The sequence below is a fragment of the Spinacia oleracea genome, chromosome 3 (assembly GCF_020520425.1).
Source record: "Spinacia oleracea cultivar Varoflay chromosome 3, BTI_SOV_V1, whole genome shotgun sequence".
Taxonomy (NCBI): domain Eukaryota; kingdom Viridiplantae; phylum Streptophyta; class Magnoliopsida; order Caryophyllales; family Amaranthaceae; genus Spinacia; species Spinacia oleracea.
Genome location: NC_079489.1, coordinates 32,909,269 through 32,934,521, shown reverse-complemented (window position 1 = coordinate 32,934,521; position 25,253 = coordinate 32,909,269). Strand labels below are relative to the sequence as shown.

The window sequence follows — 25,253 nt, the reverse complement described above, 5'->3', positions numbered from 1 at the left end:
GGATTTATCTTGAAATTTTAATAATTGCTCTTGAAATATTTGGGTTTTTATGAAATTTTGAATTGTTAAAACCATTAAAATACAATTTTGAGTAGAGTTACTTTATTTTTCCAAATTAATCCTAAATATAGTCTCATAAATATTTTATCATATAAAAATAGTTTTATAAAATACTACAAATAATTTTATTTTATTTTGTTTATAAAAGTATTGTTAAGTTGAGTAAAACTCTTTTTCTTCAAAATATAATTAGGAATTTAATTCTACTTTAAAATTAAATAAAATATGAAAATAATATAATAAATATAAGTTTCAAAAATAATATTTTCTCCAGAAATATTTAAATAGTTTCCCTCCAAAGTAATTTAATACCAAATATATATTGAAAAATGGATAAAATGATTAATAAAAATGCATAAAAATATGGGGGTATTACAGGGGTTATGGTAGGTTATGAGGGTTTTGTAGAAAATACAGTTTTTCAGGTGAATTAGTGGTTTGACCATTTAAAAAAGCTAATAAAGTTGTTTGTTTATGAGAGGTTTGACAAAGAGTTGTTGGATATAAAAGCAAATTTTGAAAAAAAGCTAAATATAAGAGTTTAATTTTGTATTACAAGTTTGAAGAATTGGTTGTTAAGTGACAATTTTTTCCTGATGTTGTCTGAAACTATCTACAACCATACCAACTTATATTATTTTATGTCAATGTCATTAATGGTCCTTTTACATATTAAACAGCTAACGACTGTCAACTAATTTACCAAACATATAATTAAATCAGCTAGTCAAAACAACTAATATAAAAGGCTAACAAATACTCAAACCAGGTAACAACTAACAGTTAATTACCAAACAGGGTAAATACCAAGAATCTGAATTATTAATTGTTAGTGGATGTTTATGTGACATATGAAAGAAGATCTTATGACAAGGCCTCTTTGATCTTCGCATAATAGCCATTCTCATTCCTTGTAGTTTTTTTTTTTTTTTTTTAGTGTAGAGAGAGCCATAAAAGACAATAAACAAATAGTGTAAACGGGACTTGGCTTATTATTATTTTCAACAGTGCATTAAGCGTTGATGAACTAGCAGTTCTCCAAAGTTTCTTGAAAATTGAACTAGAAAGCAACGAAATGAAGTATCTTAAAGGTTCGTAAAAAAAAGTATTTTAAAACGATGAGCTGGCTTGATCCCAAAGTTAGTTTTTCTGCAGCTTGATCCAGTATATTAAGGTTGAAGTTGCCAAGAGATCAGTAACAAGCTTGCTTATGCAGGATAAACCTCGATAACTGACCTCGATCCTAGAATCGGTAATATTTTATAGTGACCGAAGCCGGCACCTATGAAGAGATGTTTCCATTGTTGTTCAGTTCTTTGTTTTGCCCCCAAGGCGGACATCATTTGCATATCCATTAGAAATTGGGATTGAGAGTGATTTGCATTGTCATTTGGAATCCCTACCACCATTTCTATGATCAACAACTTGCCTCCATCATCTTTGTTGGGAATTGATGCTTTACATCGCTTAAGTATCTTTATGCAATTATCATCACTCCAATTGTGCATTATCCACTGCAACAAGTAGATATTACTATACTTTGAGTTACTTGTTACATGACACCAAAATGATACAACGAAAAGAAAATTAAATTTTAAACCATTGTGTGGGTAGTATATAGACAAAGATGTATATTGAGCATGGTGTACTAAAAAAATACAAGTACATAGGTAAAAGAACACGACTTATGATAAAAGAATATGCCATAGATTTTAAACTTTTTTCCCTTACTATTATTCCTTTTTATAATGACCTTTATAGTTACTATTTGCACAAATATTAAGACAAATGTGATAAAATATGTAAAAGGTGGGTAGGCATAATAAACTGTAGATAAAGTAAGAGAGATAATGTAAAAATATGAGTAGGTGTACGAAAAAAATGAATAAAGTAAGAAAAAGTGAGAGAAAAGATGTAGAATTTATTGGGTAAGAAAGATAAGATGGTACATTTTTATATCCAAGTATAATATAAATCACAATGTAAATAACATTATGAAATTAAATAAAACAAAAAGTGTTAAAAAATATTTTTAGTCGGGTGTAGTAATTTTTTAAGGAACAACAATGAAGAATTGTAACATACATATGAATGCTCGTTGAATAAGTATTTTCTTGAATAAAAAAAGATGAAGAGGTGTTGTGCATAATTTGGATCATGCCTCCGGTTAAACAATTAACTTATATATTGTGCATCCCGATAAACATTTATTGAGCACATAATGAATATGGAGAATGATATCATTGTACACGTACACGTGGAACATATATTACACACTATATAGTCTTTGTTATTTGGGTAAACAATGCTCATTGTGCATCCCTACAAACAATCATTGAGAACATAATTAATGAACATGGAGAATGATTTCATTGTACACGTACATGCATGTGGAGCATATATTATACACTTTTGACTAATATATTCTCTGAACTTGAATTATATGTTTGTTTAAAAGCAGGGTGCATTGTAAACATTATGCACTTGGTTATATAAACACATTTTGTTGAAAACAAAGAAGAGTCGGCCTTGTCATGTTTTTGAATTATATGTTCGTCTAAAAGGCGGATGCAATGTTTGAAAAAAATTATTTTATTATTTCCTTTCAAACATTTACAAATTTTGGGGCCTTATGTACATTATTTTAGATTTTTAGGCCGGTAATGTGTTGGAGGTTGGTGGTGGGGGGGTGTTGTGGTTGTGGTTTTTGTCAATGTTAATCTAATTAGTATTTCAACCCGTTCTATGTACAAGAGTATTTTATAAAGTATTATAAGAACTTACATTGCACGTCAGTCCTCATACAATAACTCAGATATTATAAAATTTTTAATTATATATGCGCATTCATAATTTTTTTCTTAGTGTAATATATATATATATATATATATATATATATATAGAACCACGTTATGTAAGGTGTATATGTTAAGGTTATTACTAAGTTAATCTAACAACATTTAAAGATCAATCAAAGATGGTGATAATGTACATATACTATAATGGAAATAGTAAAACAAACCAATTATTAAAATATACATAATAAATTGACGAAAATTGAAACTTAGCCATAGAAAAAGAGAATAAACACATAAAATAAAACACACATTACCTCTGAAAATATATGATTACATAGAGTTTATTGTGTAAGTGATATAACAAATATGGTTGTTAGTTAATTTATAAGGAGTGCATGGAAGATGAGCGGATGACTTATTTCGAGAAGATATTTAGTTTTATATGCCTTCTTTTTAGTAAGAACTAATGCTTATTGTTATTGAATATAAATAACAATTTAACTTAGCTCATTGAGTTATGAATATTTATTATCTTTTAGTTTTTTTAAGGAAGAATTTTGGGTTTCCCCTTCTTTTAACATAAGTACACTAGTCTTATATGCGTGCGGGAGTATATAATAATTAAAAATCGTAATAAAAACCAAAAAAAATAGGCAAGAAAATTTGTTCACAAAGTTCATCTAAAAAAATTAGACATCATCTCATGCACTAACATAAAAATAGTGAAACAATGTAATACCCATGCCCTTGCATGACGAAATATTTAAACTGTAGTACCAAAATAAAGAAATTAAACATATAAAATAGTGTGTTTCACTTTTTTATTTTTTCCTCGCGGTACACTTGTTTAACCATATGCACTCCTTCGGTCATTCGATTTGCAACACGTAACTAATATTATAGGAATGTTCTTGATTAAAATATTCAATTGTGTGGATAACACCCACAATTTTGTTTTTGGTTCCGAAGGTTTCATGATCGGATTACGTACATTAGGCGTAAAAAAATTCCCTTTTAATTTTATATACAATATGACCTAAACAAAATCATAAAACCATTTAGATATAGTAGATTGAAACATGTTGAAGTACTAATGTTATTTCAGTAGATAATCATCCTAAAATGTAGTGTGCAAGGTCACACAATATTGTTACTCTCAAATTACCACTTTTATCAAAACACATTATGTCGAATCAATAAAACTATAAAACTAAATCAGATATTATTTTTTCCTTAAAAGAAATCAGGTATTAGTATCTACCTTCGATCAAAATGCGGTATTAATTTATCCATCCATTTTGACCTTCGATCTTGAATACCATGGTATCCTTATTCCAAGATTTTTTTTTACCAACATCATTAAAATTATGGAGAGCACCCAAAAAGAAAAGGAATTGTCTGTCGAAGAAATGGACTCAATTCACCGTTCGAACAAAAAGATTAAACGAAATGAGAGGATTCCCCACAATATTGTGGATGACGGTGGAATCCCAATGGAGTCTATGGATGAGTATCGCGTAGAACCAATTTTGGGTTCGACATAGCGAAACACCAACGTGTCATATAGCCATATATAGCGCAAGGTAGGGGAATGAGGCATGATATAGAGATGCATGTTGCGGTTGGGGAAGAAGATGAGTCTTCAGATGATGTCCTGTGATACTACTATCAAAAATTAAAAGCAAAGGCTTCGAAGACCATGGAAATTCTCCCTTATAATCAAATTTTTTAATAAGAAACTAAGCTATGCAGTATTGATTCGAATATTGAGACTCATGTGGAGTCTTGAGGGAAAGATCGCACTCACTAATGTATGGTGCGCATTTTATGTAGCCAGATTTACGTCCATGGGAAGACTATGATTTTGTCATGACCTAAGGGTCATGGATGATAGGGGATAACTACCTCACCATTCGCAAATGGGTATCAAATTTTGTACTAGGCGAAGAACCGATTCGAACACTGACGGTTTGGGTGAGAATCTCAAATTTGTCAGTGGAATACTTTGATAAGAAGTTCCTCCATCGCATACGGGAAAAAATTGGTAAGGTAGTTCGTATTGATAAAAATACTAAATCAATGGATATAGGACAATACATTTGGTTTTGTATCGAGGTTGACTTATCGAAGCCTCTGCTTTCAAAGTTTTGGTTAAATGGTAAATTCTAGATAATACAATATAAAGGTCTCCTCCAGATTTGTTTCAAATGTGTGAATTAAGGCCACAAGGACGACTCATGTCCAAAGTTTGGAGTGGTAATGTAACCACGAAAACAATGGGGCTAGCTATCAATCGTAAGACCGAAAAGACGGTAGGACGACCTCAAGTAGATGGGCAATACGAGGCTTGGATGTTGGTCCAACATACACCTAGAAAATTTCCTCAATGGCCTAAGAGAGGTACGACAAAGCAAATAGCAAGCCCGGTGGTGGCCATGTGCATCCTGGTCAACAGCACAGGGCCACCAAAAAAAAGATGGCCCATTTTCAAAGCCCTAACATACATTTTTTTTTTTAAAAATAAAAAAAAATTAAATGAATGCCCTGCTATTCTGCGAATTCATCAGTTCAACTCCCCACGCTTTCCTTTCTAGAGAATTCAACGCTCCATTATCTCCCCTGAATTACTCCTTGTTTCCAATATTATCCCAAATTCCCAATTCCAATAATCTTATTTTCAATCCTTCCATACTCTAATCATCAATTTCGATTTATCACTCTTAAATTTGAATGGAAGAATCGAAAAATTCATCTGGATTTTCATTTGATAATTTGGATAATTGGATCCTCTATTTGATTAGAATTGAAAAGGGGTGAGATTTGGGGATTTGTTGGAGATGAAGAACCAAAATCGCAGAGGCACAAGTAATTTCGTGCTTATCATTTATCAGTTTATGAATTTTTTCTTCTTCTTAATTTCGTTCTTTTTTTATGGTTGTAATTTCCTATTAGTTACAATTTTACAATTTTAATGTTTGTAAATTACAATTTTTTTTTTTAATTTTGTGCTATCAAACCCAGTTTTCTTTTCCCACAAAACAAAAAAGCTAAAGAAAAATATGGTGCAGCTAATTAACCATCATAATAGTTAGGTAAATATACGATCCTAAGATTGATACGGAGTGTTGGGGACACAAAGGCGTGCAGAGTACTAAGGATAATCGACGATGTCATGAAATTATCAATTGTCTATTTGTTTTCATTATTGAAGAACTGATATTTCCGAACAAACCCCAATTTAAAACCAGTTAATTTTGTTGTAATTTCTATTATTTTTGTTGTTGTAATTTCAATTGATCGTTTCTTTTTATTCATTATACTGATTTTTTCTTTCTTTTACTTTGAAGCTAAAGATTAGGAGCGCTAAAGATGAGGAGCAGATATTGATTTTTCATCCGGAAATTATTGTTCAATCGGCTAAAAATCACCATGTTGCATTGGTCCGTCTTTTACTTTCAAGTACATTTTATTACTGAGTATTATGTTTTTTTTTTTTTTGGAGGGAAGAGTATTATGTATTTTATTGTTCGTTAAATAGTTTTTAGAATATTAACTTAGTTTCTTGTAATATGGCTTCTAAACGAAAGCATAAAGAAGTGGATTTCAATATTTCTCAATTTTTGGATTTTGATTATCGCAATTTTTTAATATTAGGGGGCCTATTCTTGAGATTTGAACAAGATCATAACAGGGCCTCCGAAATGTTTAAGACGGCCCTGGAAAATAGACACACGAACTACACGTACTAAGAGTCATGGAAACTCGGGTGTTAACGGGAAACGGGGCCACGTTCGCACACAAGGGGCTGGACAGGTGCATCCTAACCCACACCCGGTTAGTAGTGGGTCGAGGTATGTAGTATTAGGTTAAATTGAGGAGGCAGTATATGTGAAAGGGAAATATATGGAAGGTCAAAACATGGAAGTAGAGAATAATGTTGACTCTGAGTTAATTTTGGAGAAGAATAATACCTTGATTGTGCCACAAAATAGCGAAGAAAGCCGAATAAATCCTCATTTAGAATCAATTACTTTGGATGAGAATATTGCCTCTTTGGCAAGGAATATAATAATGCAGGTCAACAGATTGTTAAGGGATGAAATTATGGAAGGAAATCCCAGTATGGTGAGCCTAGGAACTAATCACAACTAGCCTTTTCAAGGGACGAGATCTTTCAATAATTGGAAGGAGAATTTGTTGAACGGGAAAATTTGACTCAATCGAATTAGAAGGCACCCGAATCACCAATACGTGAAAGTGTTACCATTAATAATTTGGTTAATGTGACAAGGGAAGAGAAGGAGTATATTATAAAGGAAAACATTGGCAGTCCGTACACAACCGTGAAAGAGAATACTTTAGAACCAACCACTGAGTCCAGAAAGCCCACTTGTTCGACCTAATGAACCTCCAGACCATGAACCCCAGAGATATTCTGATAACGTTGGAAGTGAACATGCCTTTACCCTTCTCAACGTACATCGATTATATCACAGAATGACCTACAAAGGTGGATTGATGAATCACATTCGTATAGGGAATTTTAGATGCACTTAGGTTGCATTTCTAGGAATTTGTCTCACTTTAGTTGCATTTAGAGTTGCATTTGCATAAGTTATCGTTATTGTACTCTATTATGCCCCGTTTGTGTTTTATTTAATATTTCTTGTGATTTTACGGTCATTTGGATGCTTTTGGAGTGTTCAAAGTTTATTTGGATGATGAAAGAATAGGATGTTCACTTGAGGATCATTACGTATCTCTCGGAATAACGTTTGAGTAAACAACGAAGCAAAAAATTATTTTTCTAAGCATCAAAACGGACAAGTGTTCACTCTTTCGATGATATCTCAAGTTCTACAGATCGCAATGAGACGATTTTCATTTGTCTAGAAAGTAGTATTAAAGAGCTTTCCAACAATTGGTCACACGTCCCTAGGGGCATTGTAGAACGAGAGTTATGACATAAACAAAGGTGATGCGACTGTGCGATGCGCCCACAGCAAGCCCACAGCCAACTCACCCCATTCCTTTCCGTTTCTGCACGCCCACAGCAACCCCCCAGCAAGGGATGACTCATCAACCAGCGAGCAATGCCTCGCCATCAGCGAGGGATGATGCTCGGACCAGCGAGAGATCTCGCGCTACCAGCTCTCCCTTTGCGCTAAACACTTTACAAGCCAGCTATCGCACACTAGCTCTTCGTCGCCCCAACGAACGATCTCTCGAGCGAGAGATGCTTCACCCAACAATGCAGCGAGCGATCTCTCGACTCCAGCGAGGGATCCTTCGGCCAGCGAGTGCCTGCTCCCATGGCACGCCCTTATGTGTCGCTTGGGTGACTTGGTCGTGCTCGGATTTCATTGCCACGTCATCGTCCATCGACCAATCATTGACGACTTCTATTATTTATTTATTTATTTTATTTTAGAAAATAGAAACTATAAATACTTCAAGGGAATTAATTTATTTTCCTCAGGCTTTATTTTGCTAGAATTCTCAATAGACGTTTGTTTTATTTTTTCTCTCTTCCATTGTTGAACGATAGTTCCTTATTTCTTTCATTCATCAATCTAAAGGTAATTTCCGAATTTCTTTTGCTTTAATTCATTCTTATTATTTTCGTTCCTTAGATTAATTTGTCACTTGATTATGAAATTCATGTTTATTATTTCTTCCATGTTTCTTAATTCAATTATGAGCGAGTAGTCATTATCTAGGGCTAAGAAAGGGAAGCCATGTTTATACCATGATTGTTATGCATTAAAGTTTGTAAATATAGATTATTGCTTGAGTAATTCCAATTGATTTGTTTTAATTGTTGATTCATGTAATTGGCCAATATCATGGATTGATTATCTAGCTAATAGGAATTAGAATTGAAACTTCATATTCTTAGAGGCTTGGTGCAATTGGAAATTCTGATTATGCTAGCGACCGTACAGCATATGTTGGATTGAAAGTTCTAAGACCCGACCGTAGGATTAATATGTACTTTAGTTACTCGGCTTAGTTTATTCATTGTTGAATTGATTTGTGTTCTTAGATTGGTATAAGCATGGTGAACCGAACATACGCCCTGGACCTTTAATTCATTGATAAATTACGCATTTATATTATTGCTTTAGTTCATACGCTAGTAAAACAAATTCTACATTTCTTTTATTGAAATAGTTCATATAATTGGGCAAAAACTAATAGAACTTGTCTCCTTGTGGGATCGACCCGTATTTGCTAAGTATCTGCTAACAACAGACGTCGTGCACTTGCGGTATCACTTTTTAATTCATCAAGTTTTTGGCGCCGTTGCCGAGGAGACGGCTAGATTCTATTAGTTTTAGTTTGATTATTTGAACTGTTTCCATTGCCTCATTGTAACTTTTAGTTCCAGTTAAGCAAAATTTCACTGTGGTTTCTTGTCTGTTGTTTATGCCCAGGTCTGCTAGAACGGGTACCTTGGTTCCTCCCAATCCCGATCTTGGTAAGACTCTTCGACAACTAAAAAAGAAACAATAGAAGACGAAGCATTCAAGGTCTCAAGACTCACAGACTCCACCGAGTCACACGATGTCTAAATCCCTTAAATCATATGGGTTGCCTTCCTCGAGCAGTGTTCCGACTGAGCTCACAATGCCAACTATTTAGGCAATCAACTTTGAGATCAAGCCCTCTCTAATCTCCATGGTATCTCAAAATCAATACGGTGGTCATCCATCTGAGGAACCCACTAACAATCTGCAAAGGTTCAACCAATTGTGTGGTACTATCAAGCATCAAGGGTCACTCAAGAACAATTGAAAGTTATGTTGTTCGGTTTTAGCCTTCGTGATAAGGCTCAAACATGGTTGAACGATGTCAAGGAGACAAAGTGGAGTGTTATTTCATAGACCTTCCTGGAAGAATTCTTTCCACCCACCAAGACTGCTGAAATAAGGCACAAGTTGACTACATTCACGCAAGAACCTGGAGAGTCACTTCGAGAATCCTGGTATAGATTCAAGGCATTGTAGCGGTCGTGTCCACCTCACAATATTGAAAAATGGTTCTTGGCTCAGATTTTCTACCATGGTTTGCAAGATGAAACAAAGAACACGGTTGATTCTGCTGCTGAGGGTGTTTTTCTTGACAACGAAGTGGCTGAAGGTTATGATTTCCTTGTCAATCTTGCTGCTAATCATTATAGAACCTCCAGAACCACATCTAAAAGAGGAAAAATGGAAGTTGATGCTTATTCTCTATTATCCTCACAAGTGGAAGCCTTGAACTTAAAGATCAATTCTTTGAAGGCTCCTCGGTCTGGTAATTCCTCAATGAGTATCAATGATATGTCTAGTGTAGCTCAAGTGATAACTTCTTACTACGAAGTATGTGGCATCCAAGGTCATTTTGGTCATGAGTTCTCTTATAGTCCGCAGGATACCACGCAAATGGAGCAAGTGAATGCTTTTCAGCAGAGGCAACACGATGACCCATATTCCAACTCATATAATCCAGGTTGGGGGGAATCATCCAAACTTCTCATATCGGAGCAACAATGTTCAAAATCCTCAACCCCAGCAACAATGGTCACAACCACAGTTCCATCCACCTCAGCTACATGTTTGTAGGCCTCCATTTCCACAAGGAGCCTCACATAATGCTCCCCCGGGGTTTAATAGACCGCCGCACCAAGGCTATCAACAACAACAACCTCCTTAGATCAATGCTACTCCAGAGCCTAACTTGGGTGATCTGTATAAGCTCATTGCAAATATGCAGAAGACCACATAGATATAGCTCAAAAGAACCATGATGAGAGCATAAAGGAGTTGAAGAATCAAAATAGAATGTTGGAGAATCAAGTTGCTCAACTCGCCGATACTTTGCCAAAACCGGGTAAAATTACAGGGAAATCTACTTCTTCTCAAGATCACACTAGAGAGAGGGCTTGTTCCATTGTTCTTCTGAGTGGTAGATATGGTTCCCCCTCGGTACCTACTAATTTTGTGGATCTTGAAAAGGGGAGAGATGAGGCTAGAAGGATGAAGGAAAGAGTCAAGGAAAAGGTTACTGATGATTCTCCCCCTTTTGTTCCTCGATTTCCATTTCCTCATCGACAAAATAAGTCAAAGGGTGATCATTAGTCTAGTGAAGAGGCATATGTTGAAAGGAAGACTGTGGAAGTAGGGGTTGAAACCCCGGGTGTTACTACTTGGTTGAGAATGAAATAGAGAAGAAGGAAAGCGGTAAGGAGAAGGTTACTGATTCTCCCCCTTTTTCTACTGCCGTTTCCTCACCGAACACAAAAAACAAAGGTTGATCAACAGTTCGGTAATTTCTTGGCTATGGTCAAGAATTTTGAGGTAGCGATTTCTTTCACTAATTTAATATCTCAGATTCCTATGTATGGAAAATATTAAAAGTAATTAATCACTAAGAGAAGGGATCTTTTTGGTGTAGAGAGAGTGGCTCTAACTAAGGACTGTAGTGCTATATTACAAAAGAAGTCTCTTCCTAAACTAAAGGACCCGATAGTTTATCCATCCCTTGTCATATAGGTTCTTTATTCATTGATAAGGCTCTATGTGATTTAGGTGCTAGTGTGTTCGTCATCCCCCTATCTATTTACAAAAACTTAAACATGGGTGAATTAAAATGTACCACCATTACTCTTCAAATGGCCGACCATTTTATTAAATACCCCTTAGGTGTTTTAGAAGACGTCCCTGCAAGAGTATGTAAATTCTATATTCCTGTAGACTTTGTTGTGCTTGACATAGCAGAGGACACCCAAATTCCAATAATCTTAGGAAAGTCATTCCTTCATACTGCGAGGGCAGGTATTGATGTTAAGAAAGGGAAACTAACCTTGACTGTAAAGGAATGACAAGGTGACCTTTAGCTTGTCTCATGTGATGAAAGGTCTAATGCAAGAAGTGTCATGTTCTTTTATTGCCTCTAATGCTAAGTTTCCTCATTCGTATTCTAAAAAAAAATTAAATAACGCACTTGGTTTGAAAGGTTTTACAGGTGATGATGATCCTGGTGATGCTAGTCCAACAGTAGGAGTAAGAGGTTCGGTACTCGATGGCACCGGGTTTGGTGCCCCTGATCGGTGAAGTTGTAAGTTTTCACTTCCCCTCATTTCGGTTTTACAGTCGTGTTTTGTGCAGTGGGAACACTGCATCATTCTAGCTTGGGGGAGGGATATTCTATCCTTTATTTCTCTCTTATGTGAGGGTGTCGATTTTTCCCTCTTCTGGATATGGAAAGCATATTAAGTAAACAGGGACTAACTGTGGGCGTTAGCCTCTTTTTACTAGTCTTTAGGAGTAGCCATTCAGTTTAAGAAAACTGAATAAACCCGGTTATCGTGACATTCCTGGAGTGCAAACATGTGTGAATCACAACGGCCATAGATTCCCTTGTGATCCCTAGTGTGGAGATCCCTCAACGTAACATCCAGCGGAGCAGAGATTGAGAGTTCGGGGAAAGTTTACTAATACGGGAAGTGCCCAGCATTAGCCCACGCGGTGCAGTCCTTACTAGTTCAATTGTGACGATGATGGGACATGCGTTATGCTACATTACTACTCTTGATTGATTTTAATGCACAGATATTTACTAAACAAACGTCAAAAGCTGATTTAGATTGATTAAAGGGGCTTAACAATAAACCGGTTTGTCCGAGTATTATCTGATTTAGGCGTGAATAAAAGAACAGATTTATATGGCGGGGAAAGCAATAAAAAGGTAATTCACGTTACAGCAAAGCATAGGCTTTACTGCGGTTCTAAAGAACACTTACACTTGACTTCTTTTGGTTTCCGTTTGGCTTTCAAACTTTCCGACTTACTAATTACGGGACAAGATTCTTCCAGAGTTTTGATTATTTTGGGGCTTAGGATTGTGTTTAGGTTTCTGCAGCACTTCGACATGATTCAGCGATCAGGAAGTCGTGTGGGCAGGGTATGCTTAACAATGTGTTAAATACGACAGACACACGAATTGGGACTTAGAAAGCTTCGGTCAATACTCAAGCTTAAGGGTTTAGGGTTGGAATTGTTGTGTATTTTTCTGGTTTTCAGAGGCCCTATGTATAGCAAAATAGGCCAGAATAAGATAAATTTCGGAAAGAGAATTTTCTGACTCAGGAGCGCTGGTTATTTCTAGCCCAGGCATTCTGAGCGCCAGATCTGCTCTATGTGACAGCTGGATAATTTTATCTTTTGCGTGACTATATTAGAATCAAACTTTAGCGCTGGATTTATTCAGCGGTGGTGGTTTGAGCGCTGGAAATTTGTGACGCTTGTCCAGCCATCGCTGGAAAATTCCAGCGCTGGTGTTTCACTTCACTTGTACCAGTCTTTGCGGTTTTTCACCGAATCTTATCACGTTTTCTAACCTTTAGGAGCATGAGTCGGACAACGAATCTTAGCTCTTGTCTAATGATGAATCGTAAAGCGATCCGAACACTAGATATTTTATCTTACGTGGCTGCTATTCTGGGTAACATTCAGGTATGGCAGTTACTATAAATAGAACTCCCTCCGTCTCAGATTAGTTGTTACACTTTTCTTTTACGTCCGTCCCAGATTAGTTGTTACACTTCTAAATTAGAAATAACCCCACAAATATTATATTGTCTCTCTCTTCCCACTAAAAAAATTTGGTCCCCACACCCTCTCTCATTCAATTAAAAAAATACCCCACTAACTCCTATCACATCTACTTTTTCAATAAAATAACAATTGATAACCAAACAACCACTTATCTACTAAAACTTTGTGCAAAGGTAAGTGTAACAACTAATTTGGGACGGAGGGAGTAGCTTCTAAAAATGGAAATGTGGCTTACGGGATTGTCAGTTAGTCTGGATCGTTCGCTGCATGTTTTAGGAAAGCATAGTCAAGCGGTGTTTGGTTTCATCATCGAACACACCGTGTTGGGCCTATGGATAAATGTAGGCGTCTACATCTTAGTGTAATTTTATCTCTTTTGTAGGCGTTGTACGCTTTGTACCATCCATTAGGGGTGGGAGTTTACGTGCAACAAAAAAATGTACTGCTTTCCTAGTAATATTGATCAACTTAGTTGTATTTTTACTTGCATTCATATGTTTTTATACCCTGCATTGTGTATTTGACTTTCAAACCGTGTCCGGACTTTACTTGATTCTCTTTAGCTTCTTTTGAACTTAACTATGATTCTGAAATTCAGTCAGTGTGCTATACGTTGATAACTGCTTGGCATTGTATGAACCAATTAAATGGTATGCGGTAAGATCGATGTCGGTCTTGCGTCAAGAATAGCTAGCCAATTATCTTGTAGGTCACCTTACTATGGGTTTGTGTGATTGGTGTGACTTGTTATCGTATGATTTTTGCTTGAGATTTATTAGTAGTTTAGTTGCAACTCGCGCATGCCGCGTATGACAGAGGTCATTCTCTCAGGAAGCCTTCGGACGAATTTAGAAACATCAGTTCCTTCCTTTCATACCCATGTTGTTGCCTTGTCCATTTATTCTTTTTAACTCCACAAAATCGAGCCCTATTATCCCCGTTGGTTACTTGTCCCGAGTCTAGCTTGCAGGATCTTCAGTGTTCGTAATTGTTTCTTTGATGTTGATTGATTGGCATACTAAGCCAATAGTTTGTGGTTCGAGGCTATATTTAGATTTGTGGTCCGGAAATGGTGTATATAAACATTAGCACTCAAGCTTGTAACAATTAGCAATATCATTTATTTTTTGTACTTTCGTTTTCATCATTTTATGTTATTTAAAAAAAATATAGAAAAAGAAAAAAATATGTTATTCATTTTGTATATAGTTTGAAGGCCAGGAAAAGGGATTGAAGAAAGATCATTGACATTATATTATGTTCTTCCCCTTGGTTATAACTTGGTTGATTGTTTGAGTTCATGGTTCGATGGAGTTGGATTTTCGGCATTATCACGCCGACACATATAGTTCACCCTTGGTTCCCAAGTTGGACCTTACTCTCACCTTTTCCCAAATTATATCCTACACTTTCTTTGTACCTAGCCCCATTCGGTATGTTTGTTTTGTTATTGAGTGAAAATTGTTTCTTGATATTGTCATCTTACCTACATTATATCATATATTTATATTCTAAAAGGTATGCGGCGACGACTAGCTTGATTGAGAGCAGTTTGTGACTAAGCTTGGTTGTTTCAATTGTGGATCATGATGCTTTATGGCTCTATTTGTATCCGATCTATATTTTTGTCTCAATAACTCTGTTTGATTGTTTGCTCGAGAGTTGGGTTGGTTTCATCATGGTTTGATGAAAGTCATGTGCGTCACTTTTCTCTGTCTTTGGTTTAGTGTTGCATGGGGATAAGCAACAGTCTAGCTTGGGAGAATTTGGTGAATCACATTTGTATAGGGCATTTTAGATGTATTTAGGTTGCATTTCTAGGCATTTGTCTCACTTTAGTTGCATTTAGAATCACATTTGCATAAGTTGTCGTTATTATACTCTATTACGCTCCGTTTGTGTTTTCTTTAATATTTCAGGTGATTTTACAGTCACTTGGATGCTTTCGGATTGTTCGAAGTTGATTTGGATGATGAACGAATGGGATGTTGACTCGAGGATCATTACATGTCTCTCAGGATAACTTTTGAGTCAACAACGAAGCGAAACATTATTTTTCTAAGCATCAAAACGGAAAAGCGTTCACTCTTTTGATGATATCTAAAGTTCTACATATTGGAATGAGACGATTTTGATTTTTCTAGAAAGTAATCTTAAAGAGTTTTCCAACGATATGTCACACGTCCCTAGGGGCATTGTAGAACGAGAGTTATTACATAAACAAAGGTGACGCGACTGTGAGATGAGCCCACAACATGCCCACAGCCAACTCACCCCATTTCTTGTTGTTTTACGCGCCCACATGCAGCAACCCCCCAGTGAGGGATGACTCGCCAAACAGCGACCGATGCCTCGCCATCAGCGAGGGATGCTTCTCGGGCCAACGAGAGATCTCGCGCTACCAGCTCTCCCTGTGCGCTAAACACTTTGCAAGCTAGCTAGCGCACACCAGCCCTTCGTCGCCCCAGCGAGCGATCTCTTGATTCCAGCAAGAGATGCTTTTCCCAACAATGCAACGAGCGATCTCTCGACTCGAGCGAGGGATCCTTCGGCCTGCGAGTGCATGCGCCCACGGCACGCCCTTATGTGTCGCTTGGGTGACTTGGTCGTGCTCGGATTTCATTGCCACGTCATCGTCCATCGGCCAATCATTGACGATTTATTTATTTATTTATTTATTTTAGAAAATAGAAACTATAAATACTTCAATGGAATTAATTCATTTCCCTCATGCTTTATTTTGCTAGAATTCTCAGTAGACGTTTATTTTATTTTTTCTCTCTTCCATTGTTGAACGATAGTTCCTTATTTCTTTCATTCATCAATCTAGAAGTAATTTCAGAATTTCTTTTGCTTTAATTCATTCTTATTATTTTCGTTCCTTAGATTAATTTGTCATTTGATTATGAAATTCATGTTTATTATTTCTTCCGTGTTTATTAATTCAATTATGAGCGAGTAGTCATTATCTAGGGCTAAGTAAGGTAAGCCATATTTATACCATGATTGTTATGCATTAAAATTTGTAAATTTATAGATTATTGCTTGAGTAATTCCAATTGATTTGTTTTAATTGTTGATTCATGTAATTGGCCAATATCATAGATTGATTATCTAGCTAATAGGAATTAGAATTGAAAGATCATATTCTTAGAGGCTTAATTGGTGCAATTGGCAATTCTGATTATGCTAGCTACCGTACTGCATGTGTTGGATTGAAAGTGTTAAGACCCGACCGTAGGATTAACATGTACTTTAATTACCCGGCTTAGTTTATTCAATGTCGAATTGATTTGTGTTCTTGGATTGGTATAAGCATGGTGAACCGAACATGCGCCCTAAACCTTTAGTTCATTGATAAATTACGCATTTATATTATTACTTTAGTTATTAGCTAGTAAACCAAATTCCACATTTCGTTTATTGAAATAGTTTATATAATTGGGAAAAAACTAATAGAACTTGTCTCCGTGTGGGATCGACCCGTATTTGCTAAGTATCTGCTAACAACAGACGCCGTGCACTTGCGGTATCACTTTTTAATTCATCATGGATGTCAATCCACTAGTACACAAGGTGGAGATTCAAATTGATTTTTATCTCCAACCTAGATACGATTCACTAGATTTGATGGCCACAGTAAAACTCCTACTGGAGTTAGTTCACCCCATGAACGACCTATGGGACGCTTTCATGGATATTCTGCCTAACATTCCTCTGAATGTTTCTGATAGGTACCCCTGATTTAATATGTTTAATATGTTTGTTAAAATCATGGTTTGGAATGTGCAAGGTGCATGTAGTCAGAATTTCATGACAATGATAATCGAAATTGTGAGGATCAACAAACCCTTCATCCTAGTTCTTGTTGAAACTCACAAAAGTGGTGAAACAACCCAAAAGGTTTGTAATAAAATTGGTTTTTCATGACAATTTCCAGTAGATGCGCAGGAATTTCGAGGTGGTATATGGCTATTTTGGAGGTCAGAGGAGTTAACGGTTAGGGTTTTAGATACTAATGCACAACATTTCACAATAGAAATTTTAAAAATAGTGTAGAGCCATGGGTATTCACGGCGATTTACGCAAGTCCTGGCTCAGTTAACCATGGTTATTGGGAGGTGACTTAATTGATATGGTTAGTATGGAAGAATAGATTGGTGTTGGAATTTCGCTAATTGGGTGGAATCTAATTGGCTAATTGATCTTAAGTTCTCAGGCCCAAGCCACACTTGGGCTTGAAGAGAGTCTGCTGACACTTATAAAGCAGCCCGTTTAGATAGATTTTTATGCAATGAACTATGGAGAATGAGGTTCGATGAAGGATCTGTGAAGCACCTACCAAGGAGAAACTCTGATCATTGCCTTATCATAGTCAGTTCCAGTGGATTTTCGTCGGTTGCCACTGCCACTAGGCCGTTCCGTTTTGAAGCGGCATGACTTAGCCATACGGCATTTGATGAGTTTGTCGAGAAGATTTGGGTTGCTACATCCCCAATAATTCCCTTTCAAAGGGAGTTTGCAAGAAATTACATAGATGGAATAGGGAAGAGTTTCACAATATCTTTCGTAAAAATAAAGAATTGTGGGCAAGGATTGAAGGAGTCCAATGTAAACTGTCAGCAAGCTGGGATAGGGGCTTGATTAAACTAGAAAGAAAATTTCAAAGGGAACTTGAAGATGTCCTACATGAAGATGAAATGCTCTGGTTACAAAAGTCTAGATTGGAAGCAATCAAGGATGGTGATCGGAACACTAAATTCTTTCACCTATCTACTGTTATTCGACGTAATCACAACCGGATTGAGATGCTACCGGATAATACGGGAAGGTGGATTTCGAACACGGAGGCAGTCAAGGGCATGGTAGTTGATTACTGGAAGGGTCTTTTTACTGAAGAATTTCCAAACTATCCAGGTAACAACTTTAGGCCTAATTACTTCCCAGTATTATCAAAGAAGGAATTGGATACAACTCAATCGACCGTACGCGAATTGTGAAGTGGTCAATGCAACTAAGGGTATGGAACCATTTAAGGCTCCCGACCCGGATGGTTTCCAGCCCTTATTTTATCAAAGATATTTGGATATTGTTAGTCCTAATGTCACAAAGTTGGTCCTAGATGTGGTGAATGGACGAGACTTTCTCTACAAGGCGCTTCTCGTGCTGATACCATAGGTGGATAAACCACAGGTAGTGTCCCAATTTTGGCCGATTCGGGTATGTAATATAGTCTACAAAGCATCCACAAAAATTATCGTTAATCGCTTGAAACTGATCCTACCAAGCATGATTTCCCCTACTCAATATAGTTTTGTGCCTCGGAGACATATCACGGATAATATTGTTATCGTCCAAGAAATGCTACATACTATGTGTAAAAATAAAGGAGCTTCGGGTTATATGGTTATTAAGATCGATTTTGAGAAGGCTTATGATCGTTTGCGGTTAAATTTTATATGGAGTACGTTACTAGCTAGAGATGTGCATTCCTCAAAATATGTTGGCAGTGATTATTCAATGTATTGCATGTACTTCATTGCAAATCTTTTGGAACGGGGAACCTACAGAGAGTTTCACTCCAACTAGGGGGATTCGTCAAGGTGATCCGTTATCACCGTAAATTTATGTAATGTGTATGGAAAGACGGACACAATTAATCGAGAGCACGGTTCAATCTGGAGCATGGAGGGAGATTGGGGAAAGAAGAGGCCCAAAACTATCTAATTTGGCTTTTGCATATGATTTGATATTATTTAGTGAGGCATCGGTTGATCAACAAAAAATAGTCATGGCTTGTTTAGACTAATTTTTTGATGAATCGGGTAGTAAGGTGAGTATTTCGATGTCAAGAGTGTTTTCTCAAGAAATACGCAAACTGAAGTACGTGATTTGGTGTGCCGCGAACTAAGGATGGAGGAGACCAATGATCTGGGAATCTACCTAGGAGTTCCTACCATTAATGGTAGAACATCTAAGAGGGAATATCAGTACCTTGTCGACAGAATCAATGGAAAATTGGTCTGCTGGAAGGCCAAAGTGATCTCTCTTGCTGGTAGGGATACACTAGTACAGTCCACGATTAGTCCAATGTCGTATTATGTGATGCAAACTACTAAAATCCCGAGGACTACATGTGATGATATTGACAGAGTGTTTTGGGGCTACATTGATGAGGGTTGTAAGATGCACTTGGTTTCTTGGGACACAGTTACGAAGGAAAGAGAAGGGTGGACTGGGTATCCGGTCTATGAGGCAGTTGAATGATGTGTTTCTCACTAAACTTGGCTGGTGAGTTATAGCCGAGCCGGAGGTAATGTGGTCTCCAGTTTTGAGACATAAATGTTGTGAGGGTTGTTGTGACCTCGACATTTTCAAGAATAAGAATGGAGAATCAAATGCTTGGCGAGGTATTGTGGAAAATGTGGATATCTTGAGACAAGGAGTGGGCATGGTAGTGGGAAACGGTAACCATACCTTATTCCGACATCACAAATGGACTGGAAAACACACTCTTTTAGAGAAGTCATTGAGTGAACCCGCACTTGAAATAAGATAAGACAGTGCAAGAGATGTGGGAGCCGCATCATGGGTGGAGGTGGGAAGAGTTCGTTGATTACTTGCCTCAAATATCCTACAGCAATTACTCCTTTGAATTGGTTGCGGGTGAGGAAGAGATTGACCCAATGTTTTGGAACGGTTCGGCCTCTGGTGGCCTTACAATCAGGTCTGCCCTCAAGATTATCAAGGGAGAATTGGAGTTTAGAGCAACAAAAAAAATGGTCTTATGTCTGGAAGATGCGGGTTCCCCAGAGAATCAAGTTCTTTCTGTGGTTAGGCCTCCATGACAAATTAATGACAAATGCAAAAAGGTTCATTCGTAAAATCACAGAGGACCCTAGATGTTTAGTGTGTGGTGAAGTAGAGTAAAATATAGACCATGTTCTTCATAGGTGCCCTATTGCAATATTGGTATGGAGGAAATTTCCTGGGATCAATGACTATGAGATATTTGGGAGTAATCTAGGGACATGGATTGTTAGGAATACAACTACTGATCAGACTAGGGATGAGGGGTGGCATGTGGTATTTTGCACCACCTTATGGTGGTTATGGAAGTGGAGGAATAATAGGGTTTTTTATCGTCAGGCAAAAGTTACAGTGAACCAATTGGGGTTCATCATAGGAAAGGTAAGCCTGATTGTGCAGGCTATGGAACGCACAGGGGGGGTCTTAATGAGAATAGCAGTCCAAGATAACAAAGTATCTATGTTATTTGGCACTTTCCGGGTGAAGGTTGGGAAAAACTAAACACAGATGGGCATGAAAGGGAAACCCGGGACAAGCTGGAGCAGGGGGGGTCATAAGAGGACATAGAGGTGAAATTATAGGGATGTTTGCTGCTAACGGTGGTGTCTCTTCGTGCACTAAGGCAGAATTGTTACCGATTTTGAAATGGTTGGCATTAGCTTGAAATAAAGGACTTAAACGAGTGATCGTAGAAGTTAATTCTCAAATTGTCATTCGCACCTTGCTAGAGGACAATCACTCTAGCTCTCCTTATTACCACACCATTCGAAGGTGCAAGGACTTGGCATCAAAACAGGAGTGGGAAGTAACTATCCAACATTTTTATATAGAGGCCAACAGATCGACTGATTAGTTGGTAAACTATGGCATTGGGTTATCTCCCAAGCTTGTACTCATGGAAGCGGCTTCACCGTGCCTTCGTGCTATTTACTTGGAGGAGCTGGGAGGTGTTACACTGTTGCATCTTGTGTCGGCAGTTATTGCTTGTTTCTGGAGCAGTAGACTAGTTAGCTAATTAGCTTATTTATTTTGATGTCATTTTCTGTTTTGTGTGGTTTGCTTTTTTTTATTTGAGTGTGTTTTGCATTATCTATTTAAGGAGATTTGACTCCACATTCTTCACAAAAAAAAAATCAATATCATTAATCAACCTTATTACTGTATTTTTTGTTGGTCCATCTTTAGTGTGTAATTAACGGAGTACTATGTACTTCTTTTTAGTACTTTTAGTACTTTGTATTGAACATTAATATATTACCCAGTAAAGCGTAGGTTTTTTTCTACACCTCTAGTATATAATCGGTACTCGTACTGTTTGCTACTAATCTTAAAAAGTGAATCATAAATATTTTGTCTATAATTTAAGCATTTTAGTACTCGTATTTATCCTAATCCACAAAAGTGAATATACTACATGTATTATTTGCATCTTTTACCGAATAATTGTTGTCACTAAATAATCTTGGTTTGACTTTTTTCTAATAAAAATGCTTCCCTTAGGAATATAGTATAATTAGTAAATTTGTATCACACTTTCCTTAAATCGTGACATTAATTTTTTTTTAATGCAATGTGAATTGTGAGTAAGGGTACTATAGATTATTCTACGTTAGGACACCAAAATGTCATTTATAATAAGCTCAAGATTTCTCTTATCTAATAGCTAGATATTTGAATCGGATTGAAAAACTTTTGAAGATCGGATTGAGAGACTTAGAACCCAATAAAGAAAATTAACGTTGGATTATTTAAGGGTATTTCTAAATGCAGAAAATAATATCATTATGAAAAATATAAAATGACAAAACTACCCAAAAATTGGAACTTATCGTTTCCATCTCAACCCATCTCAACCGTTTGCTTTTACACGACAATTGAATATTCTGGTATGCGAATTTGGTGTGAAATATGAAGACAAACATTAGAGATGCAAAGCTGTAAGAATTTTTTTTTTAAATATGGGGGGCAAGAGACCCAAATAGTGAAACTAAGCTCTACGCTTTCCCAAAGTCCATTTTCGATCATGTTGGTCGGAGAAATCACCAGCGAAAGATGAGTCACTGGTTAAGGTGGTCATCTATGATGCACGAAAACGTCATTTTTTGAGAGCCAGCCGTTTCATAAACGTTTCGAAACGCAGAAACGCGTTTCATAAACGTTTCGAAACGCAGAAACGCGTTTCGAAACGGGCATAAAACGTTTCTTTTTCTCTAGGACTGCTTTGCTTTTCTAAATCCCATAAATTCGCATTGGAAACGCATTTTGGAGAAATAAGAGATGTTTTTCTAATTAAAAGTCTAAATTTCTTAGGTTATCCATTTGTAATTGAAGCAGAAAAGGGGAGGTGAAGGAAGTAAGGAACCATTGAAAGGTTAAAGAAAGAAAAGGATGAAAGGAAGTAAGGAAGAAGAAGTACAATACAAAGAGAAAGAGGGAAAATGCTACATGTACACCTAGTGTACAAGATTCTCTTGTACACAGCCATTAATTTGTTGACACATCATCACACCTATTAAAAAATGAGAATGAAATACAATAAATATGACATTTCAACTAATAGAAAAGCACGGTGTACAAGATGTCTTGTACACTAGGTATACATGTAGTAGGATCCGAGAAAGAGGGTGTAGAGTGGACCCTCTTATTATCTTATAACAGCTGGAAGTTTGGTGGACAAGAATTAATTTTTTTTAAAATTTTGTTAATGATTGTGATCATTTATTTCATTACAGAGTATTTTCGTGATAATCCTACAAAGTATTTTGCATTTTCATTTATATTTTATCTTTTAGCTTATTTTAGAATCAATTTTTTTGGCTTAATAAAGAAGAAATTATTGAGAATTTTAAAGCTGGTCAAGTTTGATGCTACAAAAATAATGAAATAAAAAAATTGTATATTCAAAACCGTTTCCCCGTTCCTACAGTTTGAAAATTTCTCGTCTTCGCGTTTTCCCGTATCCCCTTTTCCGTTTCGATTTCACGTTTCCGTGCAACCTAGGTGGTCATCACGGAAGAGCGGCAAAATGGTCCTCCAAAAACTCCCATAGTATCTCCATGTCTCATACTTAAACTAATGATAGATCGACAATCGTCTATTGTTGCGTTTGATATATAACCAATTACCGTGGTTGTTTTCAAATCGAAAAATTTGACGAATTAACCTGCCATTTTTACTTTCGATTCATAGCTAAATAAACTAATTTTATCTTAATTAGTTTCTTTCTCCGTAACCAGGTTTAAGCAATTTATCTTAGCCATAATCCGGATTTTAACGAAGTTTGTTTGTTCTTTAAATGAAAAAAACAAATAATTGTACTTCCATCTTCAATCCATTAATTCTGGCTCACGGTGAAGGAGCTGCCATGAAAGAGAATAATTTTTTTCTTTTTTTTCAATAATAGATCAGGGGTATAATTGACCTTTCAAGTTTTGTATAAAGAAAATATTTTCTGCATTTAGAAACTATGGGTATTGTTAAATGTAGAAAATAGTATCTTTAAGCAAAATATAAAATGACAAAACTGCCCAAAAATTGGAACTTATCATTTCCATCTCAACCCATCTCAACCGTTTGCTTCTACAAGACATTTGAGTCATTGGACCATTGTTTGGTGAGGGTAAATATTCTGGTATGCAAATTTGGTGTGAAATACGAAGACAAACATTAGAGATGCAGAGCTGCAAGAATTTTTTTTAAAAAGATGGGGGGCAAGAGACCCAAATAGTGAAACTAAGCTCTATGCTTTCCCATAGTCCATTTTCACGTTGGTCGGAGAAATCACCGGCGAAAGATGAGCCACCGGTTAAGGTTATCATCTATGATGCATGGAAACGTCATTTTTTTAGAGCCAGCCATTTCGAAAACATTTTGAAACACCGAAACGCGTTTCAAAACGGGCATAAAACGTTTCTTTTTCTCTAGAACCATTCCGCTTTTCTAAAGCCCATAAATTTTGATGGGAAATGAATTTTGGAGAAATAAGAGACGTTTTTCTTATTAAAACTCTAAATTTCTTAGCCCTGTTTGGTTAAGAGTTGTTAGTTGTTAGCTGATAGCTGATAGCTGGTTTGACTAGCTGTTAGTTATTTGCATTAGCTGATTTGACTAGCTGGTTGCATTAGTTGTTTGTGTAAAAGTGTTTGGTAAATTAGTTGATAGTTGTTAGTGAAGGAAATATGTCCTTCACCCAAGGTGCATTAAGTCTAATACCAAGGTTCATATTAATTGCAAACAATTAACTAAGTAAGATCAAGTGATCGGAACAGCTAGCTGGAGCAATGCTTCCGATCAGTGAGTTCTAATCTATATTAGGATCACAACTTACTCTTGACTGAACCTACAAGGTCACACCAATGGCATGTAACAGATCACCGGATTAAATAAATCGGAAATTCATTTACTCCCTCCGTCCCAGATTAGTTGTTACACTTTCCTTTTTCGTCCGTCCCAGATTAGTTGTTACACTTCTAAATAAGGAATAACCCCACAATTATTATATTGTCTCTCTCTTCCCACTAAATTTTTGTTTGTCCCTACCCCTTCTCTCATTCAATTAAAAAAAATACCCCACTAACTCCTAACACATCCACTTTTTCAATAAAATAACAATTGATAACCAAACAACCACTTATCACCTAAAACTTTGTGCAAAGGTAAGTGTAACGACTATTCTGGGACGGAGGGAGTAATAGGTTTTCGGGAATTAGTTTGGAAAACGTATTATACGATACGACCTTGCATCGGAATCGTATATCGTATTGCGAATATTCGTAAGCTGGGCGAAACGAATAATCGTATCGTACGACGGTGATTCGTCGTATACGATACAATAAATGATAGCCTTAAGGCATTAGTCGTGAATACGAGCCGCATCGGAGCTGCCGGCCCGTCGAGCCATGCGCGCAAGGCACAACGAGCCAGCGAGCTCGCAAGCAACAAGCAAGCCATCCCGCAAGGGCGTGGCAGCGCGCACATACGCGCA

At 36.6% G+C, this 25,253-nt stretch overlaps 1 long non-coding RNA gene and 1 pseudogene across 1 annotated transcript; one reads left to right on the top strand and one right to left on the bottom strand.

Moving 5' to 3' along the window:
• Positions 1-911: 911 nt before the first annotated feature.
• The window catches only part of LOC110804169 (trans-resveratrol di-O-methyltransferase-like), a 30,394-nt pseudogene continuing 6,052 nt past the window's right edge, over positions 912-25,253 (bottom strand).
• Positions 5,163-6,475, top strand: LOC110804170 (uncharacterized). The gene is made up of 2 exons (XR_002537652.2): positions 5,163-5,723; positions 6,206-6,475. It is a non-coding gene; the product is annotated as an uncharacterized lncRNA (long non-coding RNA).